This window comes from Aptenodytes patagonicus, chromosome 12 (genome assembly GCF_965638725.1).
Source record: "Aptenodytes patagonicus chromosome 12, bAptPat1.pri.cur, whole genome shotgun sequence".
Lineage (NCBI taxonomy): Eukaryota > Metazoa > Chordata > Aves > Sphenisciformes > Spheniscidae > Aptenodytes > Aptenodytes patagonicus.
The window spans coordinates 22,824,788-22,835,310 of NC_134960.1; positions in this window are offsets into that span (position 1 = coordinate 22,824,788).

A 10,523-nucleotide genomic window follows, 5' to 3' on the forward strand; every position below is an offset into this window, starting at 1 on the left:
GTCTTTTACAGGGCATTACGATCCCAGAACCTGGCAAACTGAGGCACTGAGAATTTAAGCAAGGCCACCAGAGAAGATGAGAAGGGATTGTGTTTCTCTTTTTTTCCCCTGAAACAAAGCAGAGCTGTCAGTTGACACTTCCCGTGCTGCCCCAGCTCCGGAGGGTTGCTGGGGCAGCTTCCAGCAGACAAGAGATGTCACGGAAGAGACAAGAGACGTGGGGCGAGGCGTGGGATTCCTGCAGCGCGGGGTCCCGTGCAAAGCGGTGCCTGGAGTCAGTGTCCTCCCACCGGAGCAGGGAAGGGCAGTTTGGCTGCCTGCTGCCTCCCGCAAGCACGGGGCCGGGAAGCTGCGAGTCCTGGCAGCCTGGAGGCGTCCTGGGAACCTGGGGTTTGAGGCTGTCTGCTAGGCAAAGGGTTAGGAAATCGGGCAGGCTGCCACCAAAAGTCTGCCCGGCTTTTGGCAAAAATCTGCCCAAATGATACAGCTCTATGAAACATTTCAGCTTTGAGAAATGTGTGGGGTTTTTTGTTTTTTTTGGGGGGGTTTTTTGGTTTTTTTTTTTTTGTTTTTTTTTTTTAATGAAAAGAACAACTCGGTTGCATTGAAAACTTGCCCAACTGGTCTGAGGATGGTTCAGCCAGCCCGTAGGAGAGCTGGGGCAGCAGGCCCATCTCCTTGTACACAGGCTGCCTATTGTTCTCCGCGTGGAACAGGAGGATGGCTTGCATTAAACCAGAGGACTGGACGGGACCGCCTGGGTCATTGAGGCTGGACCCCCACCCGCACGGGCAGACTCCTACTCTGTGTCTGCCTTGGATGGGACTGGGCAGCAACTACACCTCGGGCATTCAGGGTGGCTTCCCAAGCCCTGGAACAGACTGAGACAGGCAGGAAAAGGCTAAAGTCCGCCCGTGTGACCCAGCCCAGCCATCGGCTGTCACTGCAGCACCGGCAGGATTTTGCTGTCCCATACCTGTCCTTTCCACCTTCCTCTCTGCGGCTCAGCACTGGGGACTGGCCCTGCAGTTTGACACCAAGGGATGCTTGAGCCCTGTTTGCTGGAGACCGCATATGGTTTTTAACGGCTCTAGGCACCAAACCGAGCATGGCAGGCAAGGGGTGAAGGGAGCTGGCAAGCTGGCAACGTCTCGGTACAAATCCCATTGCTGAGTACCGTATCACAGTCATCACTGCTGTCATCTTGGCTGCACCAGGCTCCTCCAGCCCCGCTGCTGTCCTCTGCTGCTTCTCATCTGCTTGTTATTCATAGCAGGGGGCAAGAAGCTCCCCCCCCATCGCCCCCCATTCAATGTGCGGACGATCACCATAGCCCCAGAAGGTTGAATTTAATGCTAGGGGGATTTGCAAGTCAAGAATTCCTGTGCCCACACAATGTGCAGCTGGGCTTTGAAAAGGCGTCAGGATTAAAATGCAACCGCAAACTTGACAAACCGGCGCAACGGCCGGCCGGCAGACAATGGGCTGCGGCTCCCTGTTACCATTCACGGCATGTGAAGGACCAGTGGCCAGCTGGGCGGGTTACAAGTCATGCGCTAGAGATGCTGCTGGCCTGGACACCAGTGGGGAGGGCTCCTTTGTGCTGCTCTCGCAATGGGGAGCAACCCGAAAGCCAGCCCAAACGGAGAGACATCTCCGCTCGCAGCCAGGGGTAAGGAGGGCGGGATGGCAGGGACCCGCTGCCACCATGGGCAGGCTCTCAGCTCCTGCCTGGTCGGGATTTGTCTGCCCGCCCTGGGGGTCTCCAGATTCACCGGTCTTTGCTGGATGAAAATGAAGGAGCTTTTCTTTGATTCTGTCCTGAAACTGTAGCTTGGTTTATGCAGGAGTAGTAAAGCAAGGGGCATGCGGAGGCTGGGGGGATTCTGCATGAACAGGGATGCCAGGACGGGGCAGAGGGTTTCATATGATGACGGATTAGATACAGGTCAACCGTGTAATAGTAAGGGACAATGCCACCTGGGGCTGCAATAATTAACACTCTGGAGATAAAGCCAGCAAAACAACTGGCTGAATCTCCCCGTGGGCAGCAGCTAGACACCTTCCCCAGGCCCCCTGAGCCAACCGAGCCTGCTGATCTTGGGGCACGCTGCTTGGGGCACTGCTCTGCCACGGCCCCAGGGGGATGCAGGGCAAGGGAAGGTCTGGCAAAAAAAGACTTGAGTCTGGCCAGAGTGCTGGAAAGGAAGGAGCCACCGAAGAGGTGATGTGACAAGCATCTGGTCCTTGTGTGACTGTCATGGCTGGGATCAATTATTTTAATGAGCCCATGGACAAAGGTCAGGGAGGAATGTGACTCAGTCGGTGTAACGTTAGTCAGGTCTCCGTACTGGGTATGGTGGAGCGTGCTCGCCAGTGCGACTGGGCAAGCTGTGGCGTTCCCGTTCAGAGGCAGCAGCTGTCCAAACCTCCCTGTCTGGAGGACATGGGACTGAGTCTTCTTGTGTCCAGCACTCTGGTGTAAAGTTGGATGGGTTGATTGGCCCCTTCCCAGCTGCCTTCCCACCATCTTCCTTGATGCACTTTCTGCACAGGAGCGTGCACCAGTTTCTCTCTCGGTCCATCGGAACTTGGGAGCACCAGAGGCTGACCTTAGCAGCAAAAAGGGCTCTCCTCTCTCCTTGGGGGCCTCCAGGCAAAGACGGGTGTGGGGGGAACCATTCCTCCTCTCAACAGACACGAGGACCGGTGAGCAAACTCCAGCCCAGGAGATGGGGACTGTGCATGCAGCTACACCGACCTCCTGGCACCTTTCCCGGCAGGGAGGAGGAGAGCTGTCCACGCGGTGGGCCAGGCCTGGAGGGACCGAAAAAGCTCTGCCCACGTGTCCTCTGGAAGCCAGAGCAGTCCTCAATACCAAACGGCACCATGCCATTTTTGTTACGCTGTGCAGGAGGGTTTGAGGTTTTTTTTCTTTACACAAAAAAGCTTGTTCTTTCACTCAAAAAGGGGCCTTTCAAAAATGATGCAAAACTGACACTGTTGGAACTTCAGGGAGTTTGTTAGGAAGCAAGAAGCTGTAAAAATATTATTGAACGAAGGATTGACATTTTTTCTATACTGAAGGGGAGTTTTGTAGCCATTCTGATGCTAGTTTAGATAGATGTGCTGAAGAGCAGAATACATCTGGTTTTTGAGCTAATACAGCTACTTCAGAGAGACACAGGGAGAGTGAGGGTTTTACCTGACTTTGCCCAAATCTTACACAATGCCAGAACATGAGGTTTAGCAAACTGGCCTTGACCTGACAGAGAAATCAGAGCTGTGGCGCGAGATGTCTTAGCGTAGCTCTCTTTGTGTCATGCAGACTGATCTTTCTAACTGCCAGCCCTTGAAAAAAAAACAAGAAAAAAAGCTCATAAGCAAATTCTTCTTGCACCTACTCCCTGGACCAGCACCAGCAGCTTTTCTCAGGCAGTGACTCTGTGCCCGGGTCTGACTGCAATTAGAAAAATGACATTAATGACCAAACACACTTGCTGCCTGCAACAGTGCCCTGCACAGAGTTTCTTGCTGAGCTCGCAGTCTTGTCTCTGTCCCGTGGAGGGATGGGCCATGGGTGCTGGTGTCCGCTGGCGATGGCCTCAGCAGAAACAGGGTCAGTCCAGCATCATGGGCAGGGCTACCCTGGGCTGCCAGAGGCTGCTGAAGGTAGAGGGGCAATAGCTCATGGACCTGAAAGACAACTTGAAGAAATGATGCTGGGATGCCGGGAGCCAGTAGGGCATGGTGGGCAGATGGACCTGTCTGGAGAGTCCCCCCAGCCCGCAGCAGGCTAGGCACCCACCCGCGCTCCCTCCGGGGCCGCATTTTTAAATTAACAACAGTGCAGAGAGAACTAAAACTAAAAACGTCCCCTGGGCCTTATAATCGTAGGCAGAATTTGGGTGGGCGCCCCATGGTACCCACCCTGGAGCAGGACCCATCCTCCTGCCCTGCTTGGTCCCCCGGGGAAGGTCAGCTCCTGCGCCGGCAGGGAGGGGGTCAGCCTATATTAAGCTGAGCCCACCGGGGAAGACGTGTTTGGGATACCTGCAGCGCTCGGCAGGCAGATGCGCGGTAGAAGCTATATTTGGAAGATGCCGTTTGGTTTCCTCCCCGGACGCTGCAGCAAGCTGTCCGCAGTGCCGGTCGAACGGCCGCGACGCCGAGCTTGCAGCTCCCCAGCCCAGGCGCACCAGCATCCCCCCCTCCCCGGCCCCACACCACCTTCTGCTCCTTCCCCCCCCCCCCCCCCCCCCCCGCGTTTCTTTCCTGCGGGCTGTGAAAAGGTGCAGTCTGCCTGTGACCGTTCCTCCTCCCTCCCTTCCCCCTTCCTGCTGGTCAAAACCGCCATCCTGGAACAGCCCGGCGGATTAGTGAAGGGATACCTTTGAAACCGATGCCAGGAAAGCTCCGTGGATCAGTTAACAGGAGAGTATAAAAAGCCAGGCCTGTCTCCCCCCACGCTCCCCCCATCTCCCTTCCTCCATGTCACCGGCCCTGGCTGCCGGCTCGCCCCTGGCTGGGGGCCTGCGATCCCAAACGTGCTCTCCAGGCTGGCTTGCCTCATTAATTAAAGAAGACAGATTTTTAGCTTCTCTTTCCCTCCCTCCCTCTCTCTCTTCCTTTTTTTTTTCCTTGGGCTCCTGCTGGGGAAAGTGGAGCCAGTCTTGTGGGGGCAGGGGGAGGACGAGGAAGGGCGCCAGGGATTACAGGCAGCTGATGCGCTCTGCTCCCAGGGTGCAGGACGCCCCGAGCCTGCACGGTGCCGTCCCCTGCTCCTTGCAGGCAGCCTCCCAGGGACGCGGGGACTCAGCTCCCCACGCCCACAGTCCTGGGACCAACAGCAGCGTTCGCAGCCCCTCCGGGGGACATTCCCTCACGGCTGACCAGCACGAGCATCCCGCCTGCCAGCAGCACCTCCCCACCGACTCCTGCCCCACTGGTCCTACTGGATTGGGGCAGAGAGCCTGTCCCCTTCCCTGGCACAGAGGGGACTGCGGATACAGCTGTGCGTGGCGCCAGGCGCATGGTGCAGAATGCATGGTACACTGATGCGTGGAGCACTGCGTGTGGTGCAGTGTTCACAGCACAGCCATGCGTGACCCAGGGTGCGTGGCCCAGTGTGCGTGGTGCAGTGTGAGTGGTACAGCCATGCGTGGTGCAGTGTGCATGGTACAACTGTGCGTCGTGCAGTGTGCGTGCTACAGCCACGCTAGTGCGGTCTGCATGGTGTGGTGTGCATGGTACAGCCGTGCATGCTGCAGTGTGCGTGTTACAGCCGTGCATGGTGCAGCCATGTGTGGTGCAGCGTGCGTGGTGCATTGCGCGTGGTACATCCATGCATTGTGCAGTCTCCATGGTGCAGTGTGCGTGGTACAGCTGTGTGTGGTGCAGTGTACGTGGTACAGCCATGTGTGGTGCAGCCATGCGTGGCGCAGTGTGTGCTCCTGATCCGGGGATGGCTCACACCAGCAGAGCACTGTTGCAGTTCACTCCACCTGCGTTTGTGTTGGGGTAGCACAGCTCTTGAGCCGGTCTCCAGCACAGGCACAACCCTCTATGTGAGCACAGGTTGAGGCAGCCACCCTGGCACATGGTGCAAGGGGGACCCAGCCTGAGTGAGGACAGGAGGGCAAAGTGGGGACAACGGGAGCTCCAGGAGGGACCGGAGGGTTGTGCTGTGCTGGAAGCTGGCCGCTGACTCTCCCTGGCTGTGTCTGATCCTCCCTGAAGAGAAGGCCTGGCTGGTTCTTCTGGCTGAGTCATCCCCAGGTCTATCAGCCTGGCTTGCAAAATTAAATTCAAAGCTCGTCTTTTTAACACGAAGATCACTTACATCCAGCTGCACGAGCTGCGGCCCCTTTAGGATTTAATAATAAAATGAATGCCCATGACCTGACTGTTTGCTCACGCCTGGATCTTCCTTGATGGATGAACAGAAATTGCTCCCTGGCTCGGGTCATCCGCAGTAAAAATCGCCAGTCGATTGCTCGGCCCTCCCTTGGCTCCTCTGCGTTCAGGGCTCGCTGGCTTCATTTGGGACCTGGCTTGAAACGGATAATCAATAATAATCAGGCTCGACGCTGTGACGGCACCTTTGATCCGAGGATCTCGGAGCACTTTGCAGCGGATAATGAACGGAGCCCCTCTGTGAGGCAGGCAGGAGTGTCTGCATTTTATGGGGGGGAGCGGAGCCCAAGGACGGGCTGACCCCGCTGCTTGCCGGCTCTGTCCTGCTTGGCATCCTGCATCCGGACGACCCAAATGCTTTAGCGTGACCCCAGAGAGTTGCATGAAGAGGGGATGGTGCCAAACGTCTGTGGGGCTCATTCCCCAGTAGCTTGTGGGTCTGGTTCCTTCCCGAGACAGCCTGAGCTGCCCTGTTGACAAAGCTATTTTGGGAAAAGTAGTGCAGGTTTGGGGCTCAGCTTGGCAGGGAACAGAGCAGCCCTGGGATGCAGCATGTTCCCCCAGGGACAAGCGGTCTTGGCGCTCCTCCTGCCCCAAACCGTGGCTTGGGGCTGGCTCCCTGCAATGAGCTGCAGCACCTCTGTGGCAGCATACAGGGTCCAGAACTGGGGCTGAGGATGGGGATTATCGCTCACAGGGGCTTTCAAGCTAGCACCGTTCCCAGGCCTGGGGAAAGAGACTGGCAGCAAGCAGCAGAGCTGCTGGGTCCTGTCTCCAGCCATCCCGGAGAGCACAGTTGCAGCGTGGGCTCAGTTTGCTTTCAGGGGTGACTTGCACCACCTGAGCTGCAGAGATGCCAGCACCACTGTTGCATGCTGGTCCCCCTGGTCCCAGAGCCAAGGCCTCTGCAGGCCCTGCATTGCCCCCGGGATGGCAGCCTGGTGGCGAGGGCCACCCGCACGGCGCGGTGTGCAGGGCTGGTGGTGTGGACCTCAGCTGGGGCGGTGAGCTCCGCCTGAGGGAGGGCTGCATCCCCCACGGCTGGGCAGTGGGGGACAAGGGACCCAGCTCTGGGGATGCCACCCCTGGGTCCCCAGCCCGCACCCCTTGGCCAAGATCACATCCTGCCCTTAGAAAAGCTGTCCCCCCCCGTGGCCAGCCAGTGGAGGGCGGGGGGGGAATGACAGCTTTGGGGATGCCACCCCAGTGTCCCCAGCCTGCACCCCACCAGGACAGGCTGCTCTGCTGGTGTCGCAGCGCCACCCCTTGCCTCCCGGGGAAAGTGGCCGTGGGCTTCGTCTGCGCTCTCCAGCAATTAAGGGACTAATATATTAATTGTTTCTAATCTGCGCATCTCCAAGGTCACCTGTAAGACTGGGCAAGGGAAGCAAACGTCCCCCCAAGCGGTCCCTGTCACCCGCCCCAAGGGAAGAGGCTGCAGCCCAGGGATTGCCCTATGGACCCCGAGCCCCCCAGCCCCCAAACCGTCTCTGGGAGCCTGGCCGTGGGGAGCAGCCCCCCGCAGGGAACGACGGAGGCGGGGATGCTCGATGGGGGGATGCGAGCCTGGTGCTGGCTTCGAGTGGGAAACACCCTTTGCTGGCGATGAACAGAAAATAAGAGTAACCAGGCTGCCTGTCCAGCCAGCCCGTGCCTTCTTGCAGCCTGCCTGCAGCCACGCCGCCCTGCCTTTGTCTCTCACGCTCAGCCGCGCTTCCAGTCTTCAAAGTGTTAAAACTTTTCAGTGTGTGCTGCAGATCCCTTGCCTGCAGCCTCCTGCCCTGAGTCAAATTAATCATGTACTGGGAAACACAGCAGGCATGTACTAGCCCTGGGCATGGTGTATCACGTACTTTCTGGAATCTGTCACATGGGGAGCTTTCTGTTTTAGGCTCAATTGATCCTTTCTCGGTTTGATACTGTGTTTAATTGTGAGATGGGGCTGTGTGTTTTTGCTTCAGCCGAACTTAAAGGGCTGCTCTTCCCAGCCTTGTTTTCAGATGTCCGCAAGAACAGACCGCCGCTGTCTCCTCACCCAAACAAAAAGCCTTTCTCTCCCCACACACAATATCCCCTCTGTATTGTCCACAACAAAGAGCAGGGCTAAATTAATTTTAGGTCCGGCTCTTTTAATGTAGGACTGGGGAGGGGAGGTGCTTTTATTGCTGCAGCTGACGGTTCAAACAAGATAGGCGAGAGGTGGCCCGGGCCACCGGGTGCTCCCTGGGCGGTGGGGATGGGGAGGGGGGATGCGCCTGGCCCCCAGGACCCCCCTCGAGCCCCCTCAGCTGCAGTGCCTGGTGCGAGGTGAGGCGAGCTGGAGCAGAGCCCAGCCCTGCTCCTTGCTGCAGCATTGCCCCAGGTGGGTCTGAGCCCGCCTGAGCTTTCCATCCACCCTGGAGGAGGGCTTTTCACCTGCCCTCTCCCAGAATGAGTGGTCCAAGGAGGCTGGGTGGGACAGAAAGTGCCTGCACCCCAAAAGTGACATCCCCAAGGGGCTGGCATAGCCCTCCGGATGGCCAGATAGCCATAGCAGGGTGATTTTTCATTGTGTCTCCACACAAAAGATTTCACAAGCCAAGCAATAACCAGAGCATCCCTTCGAAACTGGGTGAAAAGGGAAAAGAAACGTTTTTTTTCTGTGCGCTTCTCCTCCTGAAAAAGGCTTATCTGGAGCAGTCAGAGCAGGCCACTGTGCGCAGCAGTGTGAAACGGAGCCTGCGGGGCCTGGGAGAGGGTCTCCACAGGGTCTCCTCACCGCCTTGGTGGGCACAGTCCTCCGGTGTGACGTGCCACCTGCGTGCACCGGTGGTTTGCATGGCTTGCCTGGTGCTGCGGGATGCCGTGGGGACGTGGCGGGAGGAGGGAAGGGGCCATGCGGCCACCGGGTCCTGGTAGCATCTCCAGGATGTGGGATGTGCAGAAAGAGGGGAAGGAGCCCTGGGAAATAGTTGAAACTGAGGCAAGGAGAGCAGGGGAGAGCAGGGTTTGGGGAAGGGAGATGTCTGGTCTGGAAGGTGGGAAGGAGAAGGAGCAGAGAAGGGGGACGAGAGACCCCGATCAGGAGAGTCGGGCATCGGGAAGGGGTATGGCAGCACAGGGATGTTGGAAGGGGAGATGGCAGAGGGGAGGGAGGCGGGTTGGTGTGAGCTTGTGTGGTTTTCCACAAATTTAGGCAAAGATGTAGGATGCAAAGGGAAGGGAGAGGTGTTGCGGACAGCTCAGCTCTGGTTCCTCCTTGTCTGCATCTTCTTCCCCTTCCCAAGTGGGAAGGTCCCACTGCCCTGTGTGTGGGAAGGGTCCTGGCCAGCCCCCCGTGGCAAGACAGAGGCTGGGCGTCTGCTCTCTCCCCTGCAGCCCCCAGTTTCTCGGTAGGTGGGTAGGAACTTGCTCCTGGTTTATAAATATTCAGTGCCAGCAGAACCTATTAATGTTGCATTAGGGCTGTGAATCGGAAAGCCCCAAAGCCAGGCAGCTCAGTGCTGCAGCTGCAGCGCGATCCCGGTCCCACCGTACCTGCGCAGCTGCCTATCCCACTCCAGCGGAGACTCCTCCGCCTGCCGGGACACCACATGGCTGCAGCAACGTGCTGTTGAAGAGCATTGCTTCAACCGCCCCGCTCCAACACCCCTGGCCCCAGGTAGCATGGACTGGCAAGAGCAAGAGAAAAGAAGGGCATGGTGTCTAACTCTCAGTCCCAAAATCTCCCACTCCCATGAAATACAATGGTTGTAGGCTGAGGGGTGGGTGGTTTTTTGAGTAGAATATGCCCGGAGCCAGGCACGACCCCCTGGGGCAGAACGTCTCCGGGTTTGGCCAGCTTTTTGGGAGAACAATGGGAAGCCCCTTGGCTGCAGAGTCAAGCTGACTCGGTCTCACGGGCTGCTCCCTCCATCCGGCGGTGTGCACTGAATTGCATCTCCAGGAATAGGCAGCAACGCGCGTATTAAAACAGAAGCTGGAGAAAGGAGTTACATCTGTGCAAAGCAGCGATCCAAGTGTTACTATCGGGACCAAATTTTCTCACTTCCAGGAGAGCAGCTCTGAATGTGACAGTCTGCAGACTTGGGCATCGGTTTCAGCCAGCTTCCTCATCTCACCGTATTTTGCAGATCCACCTAGCAGCCATGTCCCCTCCACTCCAGCAGCATGTCATTGAGCTTGAGGTGACAGAAGAAGCAGGAGCTGGGTGGGAAAGGGGGCACACAGAGGGAAGAGAGGGGGCAACATTTTCGGGAGCCAGTGGGGAGCAGGCAAGGTGGAGAGAGGGGCTGGTGAGCCTGGGAGGTGGTCAGGGAATCACTTGTGGGCACTGAAATGGAGGGCATGATAAAACACTGGAGGTTCAGCTCTTGGGAATGAAAGACCCCTACTATGCCCCTACTATGTCCCTTACAATGCCTAAACAGATGCCTCCTCGATAGCTCGTGCCACCGCTGGTGTGCGCAGGGTTGGCTTCTGAAACCTCCGGGATGAACTGAAGGGGGTGGTCAGGTCTGAGAGCTGACGGCTTCTGCTGGGGCTGCTCTGGAGGCAGCCGAGCCAGCTGCTGAAGTCACTACTTGATCCTGGCCGGTGTGGTAGAACCCTCCTCCCTTTCTGCTTGC